Raw genomic sequence first — 16,647 nt, 5'->3', positions numbered from 1 at the left:
CACTCCAGTGTTCTTGCCAGGAGAATCCCAGGGACGGGGAAGCCTGGTGGGCTGCCGTCTGTGGGGTCACACAGAGTCGGACATGACTGAAGCGACTTAGCAACAGCAGCAGCAGTACATAGCAATCTTTTTCATTTTTTGCAGCTGCATAATCCTCCATTGTGTCACTGCTATGTGTTAATCACTCAGTCGTGTCCAACTCTTTGTGATCCCATGAAGTGTAGCCTGCCAGGTTCCATGGAATTCTCCAGGCCAAAATACTGGAGTGGGTTGCCATTTCCTTCTCCAGTCACTGCTATAATTTGTTCAGTTACTCTCCTGTATATGGGTATTTCTTTCCAATATTTTGCTGTTGCAACAGTGTTGGAAGAATAACCTTGTGCAGTTATAATTTTTGTATGGTTAGAGGTAGATTCCTAGAAGTGAGGATATTTGGTCAAATAATAAATGCCTATGTAGTTTTATTAGCTATTCTGAGATATCCCTCCAAAAGGATATTACAAATTTTTATTACCATCAGCAGTTTATGAGTTGTCTGTTTCCCTCCAGCCTTGCCAATAAATTTATTATCCTTTTGATGTTTGTTATCTAGTGATGTCATCTCTGTCATTCTTGATATCAGTAATTGTGTCTTCTCTTTGGTTTTCCTTTATCATTCTGGCTAGAGGCTGATGAATTTTATTGACCTCAACAAACTAGTGTTTAATTTTATTGATTTTAAAAGTTTTGTGTTTTCTATTTTTTATTGGATTTTTTTTCTTTTGTTTACTTTGTGTTTGTTACTATTCTGTTTCCAGCTACTTGAAATAGAGGCTGAGGTCAATTAATTTGAGCTCATCATTTTTCTAACATAGGCATTTTAGTATTGTAAATTTTCCTCTAATACTCCTTAAGCTGCATCCCACAAATTTTGATATGTTGCGTTTTCATTTTTCAATGGAAATTATATACTAATTTCTTTTTAATTTTCTTCTCTTATCCAACAATTATTTAGAAGTAGGCTATGTAATTCCTAAATATTTGAGGCTTTTCCAGGTGTTTTTGGTTATATATTTCTACAGTACTGACCTGGTCAGAGAACTTACTCTGTATGGTCTGAATCTTTTTAATTTATTGAATGTTCCTTTATGGCCCAGAATATGGTCTATTTTAGTAAATATACCGATTGCACTTGAAAAAATTGTGTATCTTTCTGTTGTCCTGTGAACTTTTCTATAAATGTCAGTTAGGTCTAGTTAGTTCATAACCTTGTTTAAGTCTTCTGTTACATATCTTTACTTATTTTGTCTGTACTTGTGCTGAAATCTGACTGCAGTTATGGTTATGCCTCTCTCCTTGACATTCTATCACAGTATTTTTGTTGTTACTGTTTTTTAATATACTACTAGATCCAACTTGCCAGTTTTTTTCATTTTTTTCATTAATGATACTGACCTATGATTTTTTATTTTAATGCTGTAGTTTTCTTATTATAGTTTCAAGATTATATTAGCTTCATTAAATGAGTTAGGATAGCTTTTGTTCTTTTTCTGGTCTCAGGAAGAGTTTGTATAACAGAATATCTGTACCTTGAATATACCTTAGAACATCTTTTTTAATTTTATTTTTATTTTTACTTTATTTTACTTTACAATACTGTATTGGTTTTGCCACACATTGACATGAATCCGCCACGGGTGTACATGAGTTCCCAATCCTGAACCCCCCTCCCACCTCCCACCCCATATCATCTCTCTGGATCATCCCCGTGCACCAGCCCCAAGCATCCTGTATCCTGTATCGAACATAGACTGCTGATTCGTTTCTTACATGATAGTATACATGTATCAGTGCCATTCTCCCAAATCATCCCACCCTCTCCCTCTCCCTCAGAGTCCAAAAGTCCATTCTATACATCTGTGTCTCTTTTGCTGTCTCGCATGCAGGGTTATCATTACCATCTTTCTAAATTCCATATATATGCATTAGTATACTATATTGGTGTTTTTCTTTCTGGCTTATTTCACTCTGTATAATCGGCTCCAGTTTCATCCATCTCATCAGAACTGATTCAAATGTATTTTTAATGGCTGAGTAATACTCCATTGTGTATACGTACCACAGCTTTCTTATCCATTCATCTGCTGATGGACATCTAGGTTGTTTCCATGTCCTGGCTATTATAAACAGTGCTGCAATGAACATTGGGGTACATGTGTCTCTTTCAATTTTGGTTTCCTTGGTGTGTATGCCCAGCAGTGGGATTGCTGGGTCATATGGCAGTTCTATTTGCAATTTTTTAAGGAATCTTCACACTGTTCTCCATAGTGGCTATACTAGTTTGCATTCCCACCAACAGTGTAAGAGGGTTCCCTTTTCTCTACACCCTCTCCAGCATTTGTTGCTTGCAGACTTTTGGATGGCAGCCATTCTGACTGGTGTGAAATGGTACCTCATTGTGGTCTTGATTTGCATTTCTCTGATAATGAGTGTATTGAGCATCTTTTCATGTGTTTTTTAAAACCTTTTTAACTAATGCCTTTTAGGGTAGAACATACATTATATAGCATTTTACAGATCACACAAAATAGGCTTTCACAGACATCTTCACCATAGCTTATTCACACAGTTCCTTGCACCTGGAGAGGTCAACTTTCTTATTCACTTGTCCTTTTTCACTCATCTCCAGCCCCCTGTAATCTCTGTTAGAGGCCTATCCATTCTTCAAAGATTTTCTAGAAGGCCATCTATCCCCTTCATAGTGACACTGCTAATCCCTTTCACCAGTTGCATGAACTCTCACCTTCAGGTGTTTAGTGCTTATCCATTTGGTCATGCCTACTCAAGAGTCAAGCAAGGACTTCTTCCTTTAGGATGGGGCTGTGGGCTGGGTAATCTGTCTTAGAAACGTATAGTGGACTTAGTAGATACATATGTGTATAAGCCATCAGCAAAATTTTTAAGCCTTTTACTAATGGAATTGGGGAACATGGTACTGCCTTGTTATTTTGGTATTATTAATGAGGTTAAACCTACTTTCAGATGTTTCAGAGGTTAAACCTAGCCAGTTGGGTTTTTTTTTTGTAAGCAGAGTATTTATAAGCTTTTATCATTTGCCTTTTAGAGGTTCTTGGTTTAGAGGTTCTTAGAAGTTCAAGAACTTATTATTGATTTCTACATACACACAAGCCTGTGAATAGTCCAGAGAATTTTGAAAGAAAAATAATATGGAAGTTGGAAAGTGTTTTTCCCACAAGGAATTTTAAAATTTTTGTCAAATCTCTTGACAGGGTAGAACTACTTGGGAAAAGTTAAATGGAATACAGGTAGAGAGCCCACATATATGTGGGTATTTATATTAGGGTGACAGTTCAAATACATGGAGAAAAGTGAAAGATTCAGTAGCAGGATACACAAGGCTCAGTATACAGTTGTACTCACAGCTATGATTTATTACAAAAGAATGCAAAACCAAATCAGTGAAAGGAAAAAAGTGCATGGAGCAAAGTTCAAAAGAAACCGCTGCAAGCTTCCAATATTTCTCTCCCAGGGGAGTCTCACAGGATACACTTAATTCCTTCAATAATTTATGATAACATGTGTGAAATATTATTTATCAAGGAAGCTTATTAGATATTCAGCACCCAAGATTTGAGGGAGGTACCTTTTGTCTAGCATGCACCAAAATTCGAGACTCCCAGAAGGAAAAAAGGTATTAATATTTAGCATAAACTGTATTGTTCGCACAAAGAGTTTAGGCACAGTGAGCCAATCATAATCTGTTTTGGGAATAGTGGACACCTTCTTTAAATTCAAGTTAACAGAATCCAACCAAAGGCCAGCCTTGCAAGTCTTTATAAAGCTTGCAATCTTACATCTTCTATGCTAACTCTTTTCTACACATTTGGTGAATGGTGTTAGAATAGTTAGCTAATCATTTGGGGAAACAGATAATGTTATATCACAATACATGTAATCAAATTCCAGGAAGATTAGATATCTTAAATATTTCAAAAGATGCAGAAGGATAAAGAAAAATAAATACTCATTTACCTAGAATGAATTTTGACTTGTGATATGTAGAGGGCAATGCAGATGGATTCTTTCCACTTAATACCAGTATGTTTTATTAAATAACATGCCCCTACTCCAACAATTTCCCATGTCTCTTTTATAGTATGTGGTTATCTTCAAGTATGTTTCTGAGGTAAGTTCTCTTTGGTGTTAGAAGCATACAGGCTTACTTATTGCAGTTTATAATAAATATTGTGGGTTATCTGAAATGTAATATCTATAGTTCATACCTGATTACTTTCCAATTAATATTGCCATTTAATCTTATCTTTAATATTATTATATTGATTAAGGTAGAGGGTTACTAGTATTCTCATATAACTCCTTTGAAATTCTCTTGGAGTTTCAAAAAGAAAAAGTGTGTTGGCCAGGCCAAAGACTATCTCTCTATGTTGCTATGTCAGATAGCATAATTTTTTTCTCATGACTGAATTTTATTTACATATATGAATAAATGTTTTATCTATCTATCTATCTATCTATATATATAGTCATATATAACAGGTTCTTTGTCAGTTCATCTGTCAGTGCATATTTAGATGGTTTCTGTGTCTGTCTATTGTGAGTAATGCTGAAATGAACATGGAAGTACAGATATCTCTTACAGATAGTGATTTCATTTCCTTTGAATATATACACCAAAGTGGGATTACTGGATCATGTGGTGATTAAAAAAAAAAAAAGTTTTGAAAAGCCTCCATGCTGTTTTCCATAGTAGCTGCACGAATTTACATTCCCACCAACAGTGTATAAGAGTTTGCTTTTATTTATATTCTTGTCAACATATGTTATCCCTTGTATTTTTGATAGTCATCATTCTAACTGGTTGAAATGATACCTCATTGTGATTTGATTTGCATTTTCCTGATGACTAGTAATGTCATCTTTTCATGACACTAGTGATGTCATCTTTTCATGTAACTGTTGGCCATTTATATCTCTTCTGTAGAAAACTAATTATTCAGGTTCTTTACCAATTTTAAAATCAGATTATTAAGTTTTACTATTCAGTTGTATGATTCCTGATATGTTTTAGATATTAGTGAAAGAGAAAGTGTTAATCTCTTGGTCGTGACCGACTCTTTGCAACGCCATGGAACGTAGCCTGCCAGGCTCCACCGTTCATGGAATTCTCCAGGCAAGAATCCTGGAGTGAGTTGCTGTTCCCTTCTTCAGGGGATCTTCCTGACCAGGAGTCGAACTTTCATCTCCTGCATTGCAGACAAATTCATTACCACAGAACCACCTGAGAAGCCCTTTGTTAATGTAGAGTATCTCATTTGTTGATTTGTATATGATGAACCATGCTTTCATTGCAGATATAAATCTCACTTGATCATGAAATATGATCCTTTCAATGTACTATTGAATTCAGTTTGCTACCATTTTCTTTGGAATATTTGCATATAAAATTATTTTCATTGGAGAATAATTACAATATTGTGATGGTTTTTGCCATGCATTGACATGAATCAGCCACAGGTATACATGTGTGCCCACTATCCTGAACCGTCCTCCCACCTCCCTCCCCACCCAGTCCTTCTGGATTGTCCCAGACCACCGGCTTTGGAAACCCTCTTCATGCATTGAACTTGACTGGCATCTGTTTTACATATGGTAATATGCATGTTTCAATGCTATTCTTTCAAATTATCCCACCCTTGACTTCTTCCACTGAGTCCAAAAGTCTGTTCTTTATATCTGTATCACCTTTGCTGCCCTGCATGTAGGATCATTGTTACTATCTTTCTAAATTCCATATATATGCATTAATATATGGTATTCTGGAGAAGGCAGTGGCACCCCACTCCAGTACTCTTGCCTGGAAAAGCCCATGGACAGAGGAGCCTGGTGGGCTGCAGTCCATGGGGTCGCTAAGAGTCAGACACGACTGAGCGACTTCACTTTCACTTTTCACTTTCATGCATTGGAGAAGGAAATGGCAACCCACTCCAGTGTTCTTGCCTGGAGAATCCCAGGGACGGGGAAGCCTGGTGGGCTGCCGTCTCTGGGGTCGCACAGAATCGGACACGACTGAATCTATTTAGCAGCAGCATACAGTATTTGTCTTTCTCTGTCTTACTTCATTCTGTATAATAGGTTGCAGTTTCATCCACCTCATTAGAACTGACTCAAATGCATCAAATGCACTCCTTTTTATAGCTGAGTAATATTTCATTCTGTATATGTACCACAACTCCCTTATCCTTTGTTCTGCTGGTGAATATGTCTAGCTTCCTTCCATGTCCTAGCTATTATAAATAGTGCTGAAATGAACATTGGGGTACATGTGTCTTTTTCAATTCTGATTTCTTCAGGGTGTATGCCTAGCAGTGGGATTGCTGGGTTGTATGGCAGTTCTATTCCCAGTTTTTTAAGGAATCTCCACACTTTTCCACAATGGCTGTACCAATTTGCATTCCCACCAACAGTGTAAGAGACTTGCCTTTTCTCCACACCATCTCCAGCACTTACTGTTTGTAGACATTTTGATGGTGGCCATTCTGATTTGTGTGAGATGATACCTCATTGTAGTTTTGATTTGCTTTTCTCTAATAATGAGTGATGTTGAGCATCCTTTCATGTGTTTATTAGCCATCTCTATGTCTTCTTCGAAGAAATATCTGTTATTTTGCCCACTTTTTGATTCGGTTGTTCATTTTTCTGCTGTTGAACTGCATGAGCTGCTTGTATATTATGGAGATTAATTCTTTGTCACTTGCTTCATTTGCTATTATTTTCTCCCATTCTGAGGTCTGCATTTTCACCTTGCTTATAGTTTCCACATTGTGTAAAATCAAGTAAGTTTAATTAGGTCCCATTTGCTTATTTTTGTTTTTATTTCCATTACTCTGGGAGGTGAGTCCTAGAGGATTTGCTGTGATTTATGTCAGAGATTTATGTTTTCCTCTAAGAGTTTTATAGTTTCTGGTCTTACATTTTGATCTTTAATCCATTTTGAGTTTCTTTCTGTGTATGGTGTTAGAAAGTATTCTAGTTTCATTCTTTTAAAGGTGCTTGACCAGTTTATCCAGCACCACTTGTTAAAGAGATTGTTTTTTCTCCATTGTATTGCTTTGCATCCTTTGTCAAAGGTAAGGTGTCCATAAGTGTGTGGATTTATTTCTGGGCTTTCTGTTTTTTTCCATTGATCTATATTTCTGTCTTTGTGCCAATCCAATGCTGTCTTGATGACTCTAGCTTTGGAGTATAGTCTGAAGTCACGAGGGTTGATTCCTCCAGTTCCATTCTTCTTTCTAAAGATTGCTTTTGCTGTTTAAGGTTTTTAGTGTTTCCATGCAAATTGTGAAATCATTTTTTCTAGTTCTGTGAAAAATATCATTGGTAGCTGATAGGGATTGCACTGAATCTATAGATTGCTTTGGTTAGTATACTCATTTTCACTATGTTGATTCTTCCAATCCATGAACATGGTATATTTCTCCATTTATTTGTGTCATCTTTGATTTCTTTCATCAGTGTTTTAGATTTCTATATATAGATCTTTTGTTTCTTTAGGTAAGTTTATTCCTATCTATCCTTTTCGATGCAATGGTAAATGGGATAGCTTCTTTAATTTCTCATTCTGTTATTTCATTGTTAGTGTATAGCAATGCAAAGGATTTCTGTGTATTAACTTTTTATCCTGCAACTTTACTACATTCATTGAAGAGCTCTATTAATTTTCTGTCTATATCTTTAGGGTTTTCTACGTACAGAATCATGACATCTGCAAACAATGAGAGTTTTACTTCTTTTCCGATCTGGATTCTTTTCATTTATTTTTCTTCTATGAATGCTGTGGCTAGGACTTCCAAAACTATGTTGAATGTGGGCACTGTAGTCCTGTTACTGATTTTAGAAGAAGTGCTTACAAATTTTCACCATTAAGGATAATGTTTGCTGTGGGTTTGTTGTATATGGCTTTTATTATGTGGAGGTATGTTCCTTCTATGCCTGCTTTCTGGAGAGTTTTTGTCATAAATGGGTGTTGAATTTTGTCAAAGCCTTTCTCTGTATCTTTTGCGATAATCATGGTTTTTATCTTTGAATTTCTTAACATGGTGGATCACATTGGTTGATTTGCAAATACTGAAGAATCCTTGCATCCCTGCATCTTGTTCTCATGAGTGGGGCCACGCTCAGTAAATTTTTAATTGAATTTTTCTGTTGATGGTTGGAGCTGTGTTCCCTCCCTGCTATTTCAGTTCAGTTCAGTTCAGTTCAGTTCAGTCTCTCAGTCCTGTCCAACTCTTTGCAACCCCATGGACTGCAGCACGCCAGGCCTCCCTGTCCATCACCAACTCCCAGATTTTATGCAAACTCATGTCCATTGAGTCGGTGATGCCATCCAACCATCTCATCCTCTGTCGTCCCCTTCTCCTCCCAGCTTCAATCTTTCCCAGCATCAGGGTCTTTTCAAATGAGTCAGCTCTTCACATCAGGTGGCCAAAGTATTGGAACTTCAGCTTCAACATCAGTCCTTCCAGTGAACATTCACGACTGATTGCCTTTAGGATGGACTGGTTGGATCTCCTTGTTGCCCAAGGGACTCTCAAGAGTCCTTACCAACACCACAGTTCAAAAGCATCAATTCTATGATGCTCAGCTTCTTTATAGTCCTACTCTCACATACATACATGGCTGCTAGAAAAACCATAGCATTAACTAGATGGACCTTTGCTGACAAAGTAATGTCTCTGCTTTTTAATAGGCTGTCTAGGTTGGTCATAACTTTTCTTCCAAGGAGTAAGCGTCTTTTTACTTCATGGCTGCAATCACCATCTGCAGTGATTTTGGAGCTCAACAAAATAAAGTCTGACACTGTTTCCACTGTTTCTTCATCTATTTGCCATGAAGCGAGGGGGCCAGATGCCATGATCTTAGTTTTCTGAGTGTTGAGCTTTAAGCCAACTTTTTCACTCTCCTCTCACTTTCATCAAGAGGTTCTTTAGTTCTTCTTCACTTTCTGCCATAAGGGTTGTGTCATATGCATATCTGAAGGTATTGATATATCTCTTGGCAATCTTGATTCCAGCTTGTGCTTCATCCAGCCCAGCGTTTCTCACAATGTGCTCTGCATATAAGTAAAATAAGCAGGGTGACAATATACAGCCTTGACATACTCCTTTTCCTATTTGGAACCAGTCTGTTGTTCCATGTCCAGTTCTAACTGTTGCTTCATGACCTGCATACAGATTTCTCAAGAGGCAGGTTAGGTGGTCTGGTATTGCCATCACTTTCAGAATTTCCCACAGTTTATTGTGATCCACACAGTCAAAGGCATTGGCATAGTCAATAAAGCAGAAATAGATGTTTTCCTGGGATTCTCTTGCTTTTTTGATGATCCAGCAGATGTTGGCAATTTGATATCTGGTTCCTCTGCCTTTTCTAAAACCCGCTTGTACATATGGAAGTTCACAGTTCACATATTGTTGAAGCCTGGCTTGGAGAATTTTGAGCATTACTTAAAAGCGTGTGAGATGAGTGCAATTGTGTGGCAGTTTGAGCATTCTTTGGCATTGCCTTTCTTAGGGATTTGAATGAAAACTGACCTTTTCCAGTCCTGTGGCCACTGCTGAATTTTCCAAATTTGCTGGCATATTGAGTGCAGCACTTTCACAACACCATCTTTTATGAGTTGGAATAGCTCAACTGGAATCCCATCACCTCCACTAGCTTTCTTCGTTGTGATGCTTCCTAAGGCCCACTTGACTTCACATTCCCGGATGTCTGGCTCTAGGTGAGTGATCACACCATTGTGATCATCTGGGTCATGAAGATCTTTTTTGTACAGTTCTTCTGTGTATTCTTGCCACCTCTTCTTAGTATCTTCTGCTTCTGTTAGGTCCATACCATTTCTGTTCTTTATTGAGCCCATCTTTGCATGAAATGTTCCCTTGGTATCTCTAATTTTCTTGAAGAGCTCTCTAGTCTTTCCCATTCTGTTATTTTCCTCTATTTCTTTGCATTGATCACTGAGGAAGGCTTTCTTATCTCTCCTTGCTGTTCTTTGCAACTCTGCATTCAAATGAGTATATCTTTCCTTTTCTCCTTTGCTTTTTGCTTCTCTCCTCTTCACAGCTATTTGTTAGGCTTCTTCCCCTGCTGTTTACCTGGGGCTAAACTATGGTGGAGGTAATGAAGATAATGGTGACATCCTTCAAAAGAAGGAGTCCTATTATTATTCTTGTCTTGAGAACCCATGAACAGTATGAAAAGGCAAAAAGATAAGACACTGAAAGATGAACTCCCCAAGTCCGTAAGTGCCCAATTTGCTACTGGAGATCAATGAAGAATAACTCCATAAAGAATGAAGAGATGGAGCCAAAGCAAAAACAACACTCAGTTGTAGATGTGACTGGTGATAGAAGCAAACTGGGACTCTGTGAAGAGCAATATTGCATATGAACCTGAAATATTAAGTCCATGAATCAAGGCACATTGGAAGTGGTCAAACAGGAGATGGGAAGAGTGAACATTGACATTTTAGGAATCAGCGAACTAAAATGGACCAGGATGGGTGAATTTAATTCAGATGACCATTATATCTACTATGGGCAAGAATCCCTTAGAAGAAATGGAGTAGCCATCATAGTCAACAAAAGAGTCTGAAATGCAGTACTTGGATGGAATCTGAAAAGGAACATAATGATCTCTGTTTGTTTCCAAGGCGAACCATTCAATATCACGGTCATCCAAGTCTATGCCCCGACCAGTTATGCTGAAGAAGCTGAAGTTGAACGGTTCTATGAAGACCTATAAGACCTTTTAGAACTAACACCCAAAAAAGCTGTCCTTTTCCTTAGAGGGGTGTTAAAAGTTAAAGTGAAGTCGCTCAGTCGTGTCCAACTCTTTGCAGCCCCATTGACTGTAGCCTACCAGGCTCCTCTGTCTATGGGATTTTCCAGGCAAGAATACTGGAGTGGGTTCCCATTTCCTTCTCCAGGGGATCTTCCCAACCCAGGGATCGAACCTGGGTCTCCTGCATTGCAGGCAGATGCTTTACCCTCTCAGCCACCAGGGAAGTCCTTCATTAGAGGGGACTATAATGCAAAAGTAGGAAGTCAAGAAACACCTTGGCGTTGGATTGCAGAATGAAGCAGGGCAAAGGCTAATAGAGTTCTGCCAAGAGAATGCACTGGTCATAGCAAACACCCTCTTCCAACAACACAAGAGAAGACTCTACACGTGGATATCACCATATGGTCAATATTGATATCAGATTGATTATATTCTTTGCAGCCAAAGATGGAGAAGCTCTCTACAGACAGCAGAAAGAAGACAGGGAGATGACTGTGGGTCAGATGATCAACTCCTATTTGCAAAATTCAGACTTAAATTGAATAAAGTAGGGACAACCACTAGACCATTCCAGTATGACCTAAATCAAATCCCTTACAATTATACAATGTAAGTAAGAAATAGATTTAAGGGACTAGTTCTAATAGAGTGCCTGATGAACTAAGAACGGAGGTTTGTGACATCGTACAGGAGACAGGGATCAAGAACATCCCTAAGAAAAAGAAATGCAAAAAAGAAAAATGGTTGTCTGAGGAGGCCTTATAAATAGCTGTGAAAAGAAGCAAAAAGCAAAGGAGAAAAGGAAAGATATACCCATTTGAATGCAGAGTTCCAAAGAACAACAAGGAGAGATAAGACAGCCTTCTTCAGTGATCAGTGCAAATAAATAGAGGAAAAGAACAGAATGGGAAAGACTAGAGATCTCTTCAAGAAAATTAGAGATACCAAGGGAACATTTCATGCAAAGATGGGCTCAATAAAGAACAGAAATGGTATAGACCTAACAGAAGCAGAAGATACTAAGAAGAGGTGGCAAGAATACACAGAAGAACTGTACAAAAAAGATCTTCATGACCCAGATGATCACAATGGTGTGATCACTCACCTAGAGCCAGACATCCGGGAATGTGAAGTCAAGTGGGCCTTAGGAAGCATCACAACGAAGAAAGCTAGTGGAGGTGATGGGATTCCAGTTGAGCTATTCCAACTCATAAAAGATGGTGTTGTGAAAGTGCTGCACTCAATATGCCAGCAAATTTGGAAAATTCAGCAGTGGCCACAGGACTGGAAAAGGTCAGTTTTCATTCAAATCCCTAAGAAAGGCAATGCCAAAGAATGCTCAATCTGCCACACAATTGCAGTCATCTCACACACTAGTATGGAGAAGCCAATGACACCCCTCTCCAGTACTCTTGCTTGGAAAATCCCATGGACAGAGGAGCCTGGTGGGCTGCAGTCCATGAGGTCGCAAAGAGTTGGACACGACTGAGTGACTTCACTTCACTTTTCACTCCCATGCATTGGAGAAGGAAATGGCAACCCACTCCAGTGTTCTTGCCTGGAGAATCCTAGGGACAGAGGAGCCTGGTAGGCTGCCATCTCTGGGGTCGCACAGAGTCGGACATGACTGAAGCGACTTAGCAGCAGCAGCAGCAGCAGCACACACTAGTAAAGTAATGCTCAAAATTCTCCAAGCCAGGCTTCAAAAATATGTGAACCGTTAAATTCCAGATGTTCAAGCTGGTTTTAGAAAAGGCAGAGGAACCAGAGATCAAATTGCCAACATCCTCTGGATCATCAAAAAAGCAAGAGAATTCCAGAAAAACCATCTATTTCTGTTTTATTGACTATGCCAAAGTCTTTGACTCTGTGGATCACAATAAACTGTGGAAAATTCTGAAACGATGGGAATACCAAACCACCTAACCTGCCTCTTGAGAAATCTGTATGCAGGTCACGAAGCAACAGTTAGAACTGGACATGGAACAACAGACTGGTTCCAAATAGGAAAAGGAGTATGTCAAGGCTGTATATTGTCACCCTGCTTATTTAACTTATATGCAGAGTACATCATGAGAAACTCTGGGCTGGAAGAAGCACAAGCTGGAATCAAGACTGCTGAGAGAAATATCAGTAACCTCAGATATGCAGATGACACCACCCTTATGGCAGAAAGTGAAGAAGAACTACAGAGCCTCCTGATGAAAGTGAAAGAGGAGAGTGAAAAAGTTGGCTTAAAGCTCAACATTCAGAAAACTAAGATCGTGGCATCTGGTCCCCTCGCTTCATGGCAAATAGATGAAGAAACAGTGGAAACAGTGTCAGACTTTATTTTTGGGGGCTCCAAAATCATTGCAGATGGTGATTGCAGCCATGAAATGAAAAGATGCTTACTCCTTGAAGAAAAGCTATGACAAACCTAGACAGTATGTTAAAAAGCAGAGACATCATTTCACCCAAAAGATCCATATAGTCAAAGCTATTGCTTTTCCAGTAGTCATGTGCGGATGTCAGTTGGACCATATGGAAATCTGAACGCCAAAGAATTGATGCTTTCTAACTGTGCTGCTGTAGACGACTCTTGAGAGTTCTTTGGACAGCAATGAGGTCAAACCAGTCAATCCTAAAGGAAATCAAGCCTGAATAGTCATTTGAAGGACTGATGCTGAAGTTGAAGCTCCAATACTTTGGCCACCTGATGTGAAGATTCAACTCAATGGAAAAGACCCTAATGCTGGGAAAGATTGAGGGCAGCAGGAGGTGACTGAGGATGACATCGTTGGATGGCATCATCAACTAACTCAGTGGACATGAGTTTGAGCACAGTCTGGGAGATAGTGAAGGACAGGGAAGCCTTGCATTCTGCAGTCCAGAGAGTTGCAAAGAGTCGGGCATAACTGAATAACTGAACAACAATAACTAGGCTCAGACACATCTTTATTAATCAAAATAGGAACTATTACAGTAAACAAATTATTACTGATGAGAAATAAGTTTGTTTATTCCTTTAGCATAAAAATTCATGATTTGGGATTCGACAACATCCTGGAAGGCATATTCTGCATCCTGCTGATTGTGGAAGCTCTTTCCCTGCAAAAAGCCTGAAGAAGTGGTAGTCAGTTGGTGAGAGGTCAGGTGAATATGGCAGATGAGGCAAAACTTGAAGCATTAGTTGTGCGAAGTGTGGTTGGGTGATGTCATGGAGAAGAATTTGGCCCTTTCTGTTGACCAATGCTGGCTGCAGGCATTGCAGTTTTTGGCATATCTCATCAATTTGCTAAGCATAATTCTGAGATGTAATGGTTTCACCGGGATTCAGAAAGCTGTAGTGGTTCAGACTGCTAGCAGACCACCAAACAGTGACCATGATCTTTTTTTGGCGCAGGTTTGACTTTGGGAAGTGTTTTGGAGTATCATCCAACCACTGAGCTGGTCATCACTGGTTGTTGTATACCATCCACTTTTCATAGCATGTCACAGTCTACCCGATTGAGGAATGGTTTGATGTTGCATAGAATAAGAGAAGAGGACACTTTGAAACAATGATTTTTTAGATTTTTGGTCAGCTCATGAGTCACCCACTTATCGAGCTTTTTCACCTTTCCAGTTTGCTTCACATGCCGAATGACCGTAGAATAGTTGATGTTCAGCTCTTCGGCAGCTTCTCATGTAGTTGTAACAGGATCAGTTTTGATTGCTCTCGGTTGGTGTTAACTTCTGATGGCCGGCCACTGAGCTCATCTTCAAGGTTCTTTTCTCCTTTGGAAAATTTCTTGAACCACTGCTGTGCTGTATGCTTGTTAGCAATTCTTGGACCAAAGGCCTTGTTGATGTTGCAAGTTGTCTCACTGCTTTATGACCCATTTTGAACTGGAATAAAATCTCTCAAATTTGCTTTTTGTGTAACATCATTTCCATAGTCTAAAATTAATATTAAATAAACAGCAAGTAATGTTATTGGCAATGTCATTGGCAAGAAAATACAGACTAATGTGCATTAAATGACATAACATAACCACATTTAAGAATGTATTCCAATATCAAAGGCAAATGTCAACAATGCAAAAACTACAATTACTTTTGCACCAGCCTAATAGAATGGTCATCTACATGCAAAAGAAAATCTATACTCATATATTACATCTTTCACTATTATTAACTTAAAATGGATCATAGACTTACATGTAAAAGACAAAACTGTAAAACTCCTAGAAGAGAACATAGTAAAAGATCTAGGTAGCTTTGTGTTTGGCAAGGACTTTGTAGATAAAACATAAAAAATGTGATCCATGAAAGAAAACATTGATAAGTTGAACTTAATTAAAGATAAATCTTCTCTGCAAAATACTGATTTAATAGGATGAAAACAAGTGGAGATTGAGAAGAAAAGTGTTGCAAAACAGAATTTAATAGACTAGTATCCAAAATATACAAAAAAACTTTAAATTTAGTAATAAGATAGCAATCAATGCCATTTTAAAAGGGGGGATGATCTGACCAGATGATTGACAAATAAAATATACAAATTAGCATATGTAAAGATGCTCACCATCAGAGGGCATTCAGTTCAGTTCAGTTCAGACGCTCAGTCGTGTCTGACTCTCTGCAACCCCATGATTCGCAGCACACCAGGCCTCCCTGTCCATCACCATCTCCTGGAGTTCACTCAAACTCACGTCCACCGGTTTGATCTCATTGCAGTCCAAGGGACTCTCAAGAGTCTTCTCCAACACCACAGTTCAAAAGTGTCAATTCTTTGGTGCTCAGACTTCTTTATAGTCCAACTCTCACATCCATACATGACTACTGGAAAAACCATAGCTTTGACTATATGAACCTTTGCTGGCAAAGTGATGTCTCTGCTTTTCAATACACTGTCTAGATTTGTCATAGCTTGTCTTCCAAGGAGCAAGGAAAGTGAAAGTGAAGTACTTCAGTCGTGTTTGACTCTTTGGACCCCATGGACTATAGCCTACCAGGCTCCTCCCTCCATGGGATTCTCCATGGCAAGAATACTGGAGTGGGTTGTCATTTCCTTCTCCAGGGGATCTTCCTGACCCAGGGATCAAGCCCAGGTCTCCTGCATTGCAGGCAAATGCTTTAACCTCTGAACCACTAGGGAAGTTTAAGCAGCAAGCATCTTCTAATTTCATGGCTGCAATCGCCACCTGCAGTGATCTTGGCGCCCAAGAAAACAAAGTCTGTCACTGTTTCCATTGTTTCTTCATCTAGTTGCCATGAAGTGATGGGACCGGATGCCATGATCTTAGCTTTCTGACTATTGAGTTTTAAGCCAGCTTTTTCACTCTCCTCTTTCACCTTCATCAAGAGGCTCTTAATTCCTCTTTGCTTTTTGCCATCAGGGTGGTGTCATCTGCATATCTGAGGTTATTGATGTTTCTACCAGGAATCTTGATTCCAGCTTGTGCTTCATCCAGCCTGGCACTTTTCATGATGTACTCTGCATATAAGTTAAATAAGCAGGGTGACAATAGACAGCCTTGACGTACTCCTTTCCCAATTTTGAGCCAGTCCTTTGTTCCATGTCTGGTGCTTGACCTGCATACAGGTGTTGCAGGAGGCAGGTAAGGTGGTCTGGTATTCCCATCTTTTTAAGAATTTTCCACAGTTTGTTGTGATCCACACAGTCAAGGGCTGTAGCGTAATCAGTGAAGCAGACGTAGATGTTTTTCTAGAACTCTCTTGCTTTTTTGATGATCCAATGTATCATTTCATTTAGGATGAAATAAATACTGCTTACCAGTCAGGCAGATATAAGTCAGCATTCTT

At 38.9% G+C, this 16,647-nt stretch overlaps 1 non-coding gene across 1 annotated transcript; it reads right to left on the bottom strand.

The window, feature by feature from the left end:
• Positions 1-11,008: 11,008 nt before the first annotated feature.
• TRNAC-GCA (transfer RNA cysteine (anticodon GCA)) lies at positions 11,009-11,080 on the bottom strand. The gene has a single exon. It is a non-coding gene; the product is annotated as a tRNA-Cys (tRNA).
• Between the last annotated feature and the right edge of the window lie 5,567 nt (positions 11,081-16,647).

The sequence above is a fragment of the Capricornis sumatraensis genome, chromosome X, assembly GCF_032405125.1.
Source record: "Capricornis sumatraensis isolate serow.1 chromosome X, serow.2, whole genome shotgun sequence".
NCBI classification, from domain to species: domain Eukaryota; kingdom Metazoa; phylum Chordata; class Mammalia; order Artiodactyla; family Bovidae; genus Capricornis; species Capricornis sumatraensis.
Note: the sequence above shows the minus strand (reverse complement) of the source record. Positions and strands in the feature narration are given on the sequence as shown.